This window comes from Aotus nancymaae, unplaced genomic scaffold (assembly GCF_030222135.1).
Source record: "Aotus nancymaae isolate 86718 unplaced genomic scaffold, 86718_ANA_hifiasm-v0.15.2.pri h1tg000016l, whole genome shotgun sequence".
NCBI classification, from domain to species: domain Eukaryota; kingdom Metazoa; phylum Chordata; class Mammalia; order Primates; family Aotidae; genus Aotus; species Aotus nancymaae.
Window position 1 is genome coordinate 69,105,654 of NW_026988428.1, and position 6,472 is coordinate 69,112,125.

The window sequence follows — 6,472 nt, forward strand, 5'->3', positions numbered from 1 at the left end:
ACATGGCACTGGGCAGTTTTGAAAGCATTTCTGCTCTGTGAACTTCATAAACCTCTTCCCTCTTCCCTTGAGGAAGAGGCAGGGTGGTGTAATTATCCCTGTCTCATATGCAGAGAGACTCCAACAGCTGGGAACAGGCAGAGCCAAGACTAGAAACGCTTCAAGTCACCGGCTCAACACCCTTTCTGTAGTGCTTAGAGAGCAAAGCAGGCTGGGCGCAGTGGCTCATGCCTGTAATCCCAGCACTTTGGAAGGTTGAGGCGGGCAGGTCACCTGAGGTCTGGAGTTTGAGACCAGCCTGACCAATATGGTGAAACCCCATCTCTACTAAAAATACAAAAATTAGCCGGGTGTGGTGGTGGGCACCTGTAGTCCCAGCTACTCAGGAGGCTCCGGCAGGAGAATCTCTTGAACCCAGGAGGCAGAGGTTGCAGTGAGCTGAGATCGTGTCACTGCACTCCAGCCTCGTGACAGAGTAAGACTCTGCCTAAAAACAAACAAAACAAAAAGCAAAGCAAACTTCTCTGGGGATTCCTCTCCCTCTGAGATCTTGGCCTGGTCTGAGTGCGAGGATGTCAATGAAGCCACAGCAGTCAAGCATTGTGTTGGGAACACTTCCTCCTGAGCCCCCCGATCAATTTTGCCTTTTCATTGTGGCCTCGTGTAAACTCTTGCACCCTGTGAGAGTCCCAGCTGGAATCTGAGGTTAAAGAAAAAAAAAGAGATGGGGGCTTCATTGATGTTCACCATCTCCCCTCCAACACACAATCCCCCCGCCCCCACTCCCACACACACACTCAATGCCTGCCCTGAACACCAGTGACTGGAAACAGGCCCTGTCATCAGCTCCATTTTCTGGGGAGCTCCTTCTGCAACTTGCTCTGTCAGCCATGTCCCACTGTGAGAGGGAAAAGACAGCGATGAATCTGTAGGGGATCTGGACGCTGTGCCATTTTATGGTGTGTGTGTTTAAATAGCTCTTGCTCCCTAATTTCATGTTGCTTAGGGTTATGTTAAAATTAGTATGTCCAGGAAATGAGGAGAGGTGACCCAGAAACTGTTTTTAGATGGCAAGGAGAATGGTGGCCTGCTTTTGGTGTTGTGCATGTGGATAGACTACAAAGTGAATGGGAATTCACAAAATCTGCATTTTCCTACTATGTTTTCTTGCTTGTAACCCTCAGAAAAATGGGCTCAATGCAGGGGTTTCTTTGGAACACCTCAGAGTCAGCCTTCTCCTCTCTGAGCTACCTTACCCTGGATTCCTCAACAGTCCCTAAAGGGTTTTAATGGTGGGGCTTTCTTGTTAATGACTGGACCTCGAGTTCACAAAGCTCATCATCATCTCCAGGTCAAAACAAATAATCTTATTGTTGTGTGCAAGGTTCTTCATGTTCCTTTTCATTCCCCTTTCCTGCTCCTGTCTATAGGGACTCACTCCATTGTTTTTTCACTGAAGGACATCTAACATTTTTTTGTGAATATCTGTACTTTTATAAGAATAATACTGAATTATGCATCTCACTTTTTCATGGAACATAAAATATTTTTAAAGTATTGTCACTAGGCCAGGCACAGTGGCTCATGCCTATAATCCCAGCACTCTGGGAGGCCAAGGTGGGTAGATCACCTGAGGTCAGGAGTTTGAGACCAGCCTGGCCAACATGGCAAAACCCCACCTCTACTAAAAATACAAAAATTAGCCAGACATAGTGGCACATGCCTGTAGCTAATTGGGAGGCTGAGGCAGGAGAATGACTTGAACCTGGGAGGCAGAGGTTGTAGTGAGCCGAGATTGCGCCACTGCACTCCAGCCTGGGTGACAGAGCAAGACTCTGTCTTGAAAAAAAAAAGGCTTGTCACTAAATTTAGTTCATGGTTTCTGACTTCCGCTATATCCACCCCACAGTATCCAACTCTGCCTCTTACCAGCTGTGTGATCTTGGGCAAATTACTTAACTTCTCAGTGCCTCGGATTACCGATACATAAAATGAGACAGTAAGAGTGTCTACACTGCAGGGAGGTTACGAGGATTAAATGAGTTTTGAATGTATGTATCTGAAGAGCTTTGAGAAATCCTTCACTTAAGTGCTCAAAAATGAAAAACTCTAGCTAACATTTTTATCATTACTTCTCCATTCCCCTGGTGAAGGGTATGTCTGTCAGAGAGCTCCCTGCTACTCCAAACAATAGTGCAATGGGCATCCTCTTATAATGGTCCATAGATTTCTCTGGGACACAGACCTAGGGGTAGGATTGTTGAATTACAGAGCATGTAAATGGCTTCACAGGAAATGCCAGACTGCTCTCTAGGATGTGCAGTTTACAGCAGTGCCAACGGCAGTCTTCAGTGGTCCCGCTCGCCACATCCTCTCCAATGCTTGGTGGTAGCTTACCTCCCACTGGCTGCTAATCTGACAGATGGCAAGTGTCATCTTGTTTTGTGGGGTTGTGTGTCTTTGATCAATACTGAGTGTAAGGTATATTGCCGAGTTAAAATGAGGGAACTGAGGCCAGTGTGAGAAAATGAGAATCTAATTTATTTAGCTCCTGGGTGAGGTTCTGTGGTCCGGGAAGGGGCCAGAGAAGTCGCACTGGGCTCCTCAAAGTGTGGGGTTTTATAGGGAGTGGAGGTAATTGATTGGTCTTTAGGGAAACAAAGAGCAGACAGTTTCATTGGTGAGGAGGATTGATTGATTATTAGGGAAACAAAGAGAAGACAGTTTCATTGGTGAGTTTCATTGGTGAGGGGGTTTGATTGATTACTAGGGAAACAAAGAGCAGAGAGTTTCACTGGTGAGGGGAAGTCAAAGTGCTGATGGGGCGAGCTGCCATTGGGTTGCCAGGCGGGACTACTGGTGGGCTGACCGGCTGGGGAGGTCAATGTTAAGATGCCGTTGGACAAATCTTTGGTGGGCTTTTTAAATTTTGAAGGGGTTGAGTGAGCAATGCAGGAGTGGGTGTGTGGAGCCTGCATAGAGAGACCAGATAGGAGTGGGTGTGGGGAGCCAGCATAGAGAGGCCAGCATGGGGAGAGATAAGTGTGTCAGCATGGAGAGGCCGGCACAGGGAGAGATAAGTGTGTCCCTTTAACTCCCAGTGAGGCAGCCGGCCTTACACTGAGGTTAGCATCTCTTCATACATTAGTTAGCCTTCTGTGAATTCATATCCTTCGTCTAATTTTCTAAAAAGTTTCATGTCTTTTCCTTCTTAATTTGTGGTACTTCCTGGTATATTCTAGAAATTTCTTGGTAAGTTGCAAATATCTTCAAATCTGTCACGAATATGTCACGTTGTATGATGTCCTTTGTTAAACAGAAATTCTTAATGTGGTCACATGCGTCTATTTTTTCCCTTATGATCTGTGCTACTTGAGTAGTGCCTAAAAAGTTTTTTCCACATCCAAAGTGCACATACACACACACACAAATGCACATGCATGTGTGCACACACACACACTCCTCCATCTTCTTTTTTTAATATGAAATATTTCCCTTTAATAAAAATGTTCACATCATATATTTAACAGGAAACAAAATATCAGCTGAACAGCCCAGAAATAAAATTGCCTTATCTTTCAGATGATCTTGTATTTTCTGCACAAAATCTGTGCATATTCTTTTGCTGCTTCAAAAACTGATTCTCAATTCTCATTTGCCTCGTGTGCAAATCCTAGATGAGAAACTATACAGGATCCAGGTTCATATTCAGTAGCAGCTGCTACTCCTGTAGATATATCATTTTCCAACTTCCGCCGCATCTTCAACAAGAAGCTCTCTTTGCTCTCATCTGAAGACATGCTTTTTCTTTGAATATGTATTCTGTGAGACCGTAGCTATAATTAAGATTTCCAACAAAAGGTGACTCTAGGACTGGCCTTGTAGTAGAAGCAGTGGCTGGATATCTGGTCTTCTCTTTCTCCACAGAAAGCTGGGTACTGAGCTCTGCTATCCTCTCATTGGCTCTTGTCATTTCATTTAACAAGGATCTTAGAGCTTCTACTTTTTCTAGGTAGAGTTCCTTATAGATTTCCAATTCTGTTTTAATTTACAATCAGCTTCCGAAATTTTTATTCTGGAGAGTTGAGATTCCAGATCTTTGATTCTGAGTTCCATCTGAGTTTTTGCTGAAGTATTATCATTCACCCTTTGCACTAACTGTTCTTGAGATGCTGCTTGAGTCTGTTTCAGCTGCTTATACTTCTTCTGTAGTGTTTCACATTTCTTTTCTATTGCTTTGATAGAGAATAATGTCTGCTGAAGAACTTCATTCCCTGCATCCAGATGTAGACATTGTGAAGGTGCAGTTTCCTGTGCTTCTGTAAGGTCATCTTTTCTTCCTGCTTTCTCTTTCTCACATAGATCCATTCTTTTTTTTTAAGCAATTACATTCATCCAGCAATTCCTTGTTCTCTTGTAGTAGAAGACTCTGCTTTTCACTCTCAGCTCAAAGATTTCTGGCAAGAGCTTGAAACTGGTCATGGAGGGTACTGATTGTCTTTTCTTGTCTGTTCGCTTTCTTAGCATCATCCAGTTGCTGTCAAAGCAACGTATTTTCATTTTGTAGTTGAAATAATCTCTCCTGCTTTGCAAAGTATTTCTTCCGTTTGCTTTGTTCAGTTTGGTACATTTGTTTAATTTCTTTCTTCTGACACTGTTTGGCTGAGGTCTCTTTGCACACCTTCCAAAATCAAATTCTTTTCTTCAACAGCATTTCTTGTGTTATGGAGCTGAATTTGTAGGCTGTTGATTTTATTTTCAACATTAGAAACTTTTTCAGAAAGAATCTCATACTTAGCTTGTAGGTCAGATACATCAGCCTTCATTTTGTCCTGTAAATCAATCCACTCTTGTCTTGTTCTCATGAAATCAAGGTTTAGGTCTCTTTATGTCTGACTTTGATCACAATCACGTAGGGCAGCAGCATACAATGATATGATTCCATTTCTATTTCCAGTCTTTCTCGGTTTTGTTTTTCATTCTCCAGTTTAGAATTGAGTATTTCGTTCTTAGCTGCCAAATTGTTCAGTTGTCTACTGAAATATTGTTTTTGTTAATGTTTCCTTATTTAGTTTAATAATTTTTTGAAGGATATCATTTTTATTTTCACAACTTCAATGTCCTCAAAATATTTCTTTTCCTGCTGGTTCTGATTTGTTATTTTATCTATGTCCAGTCTCAGCAAGGCAATTTCTTCCTGCAACATGCAATTTTTATGCAAGAGATCCTTTTCTTTCTTATGCCTATGAGAAATCTCAGACTCATTTTCTTTTGAGCCATTTCTAGCTCCTTTTGTTCACTGGTCAGAATCTGATCTTGTAATATTCTGTTCTTCAGAAAGTTGCTGCTGGGCATTGTTTCACTGCTGCTTGACAATCCTCAATTTATTAATGAGTTTTCTCAGAGTCCATTTACGTCCTTGCATCATTTCAGCCTTTTTCCTACATTCCTCTTCTTTTATTCTTTTTTTTTTTTTTTTTTTTTTTTTTTTTTTTTTTTGAGACGGAGTTTCGCTCTTGATACCCAGGCTGGAGCGCAATGGCGCGATCTCGGCTCACCGCAATCTCCGCCTCCTGTGTTCAGGCAATTCTCCTGCCTCAGCCTCCTGAGTAGCTGGGATTACAGGCACGCGCCACCGTGCCCAGCTAATTTTTTGTATTAGTAGAGACGGGGTTTCACCATGGTGACCAGGATGGTCTCGATCTCTTGACCTCGTGATCCACCCGCCTCGGCCTCCCAAAGTGCTGGGATTACATTCTTTTATTCTTAACTGTTCACTATGTTTATTACACAACATATCGGCATTTTCTTTCTTCTCTTTTTCTCGTTTTAAGGCAAGTCGCAAACTGCCCAGCTCTTGTTCAATCTTCTGATGCTCTAACTGTAATTTTTTCTTTTTTGTTTCAGATAGCTCCTTTTGTAGTTCACTAACCGCATTTCCCATTTGTTCAATTTCTGCTGTAAGTCATTCATAGTCATTACTCTTAAGTTCCAGTAAGTGTTCACATAAATGAAATGCATCCTTGATTCTTGATAGGCTAACAGAATTGTCGTATTGCTCAGCCTGCTCGGCCAGCTTCGCCTGGTACACCAGATCCTCTTGACCATCCATAGCAGCAGCGGCTCTGGCAGAGTCTGCGCGACGGATGGAAGCTCATAGTGTCTCCGACTGTCTCAGCCTCTCACTCCACAACCAGGCCATCCTCCATCTTCTTAGTATCATAATTTTACCTTTCACATTTAGGTTTACACTTGGAATTTGTTTTTGTGTATGATAGAAGAGAGAAACCTGAACGATTTTTCTCCAATAGTAAGCCAGTTCGCCACATAACCCTATGTCTAAGCCATTCTTTCTCCACTGATGTGCATGCCATCCCTCTCATACCAAATGACACGCAGTCTTGAGTTTATTTCTGCAGCCTCCGTTCTGTTAAACTGGCCTCATTAATCCTGCACCGGTAGCATACCCATT

The 6,472-nt window shown here is 42.7% G+C and overlaps 1 pseudogene; it reads right to left on the bottom strand.

Annotated features, from left to right (window-relative positions):
- Positions 1–2,874: 2,874 nt before the first annotated feature.
- LOC105719712 (coiled-coil domain-containing protein 144A-like) lies at positions 2,875–6,209 on the bottom strand (annotated as a pseudogene).
- Between the last annotated feature and the right edge of the window lie 263 nt (positions 6,210–6,472).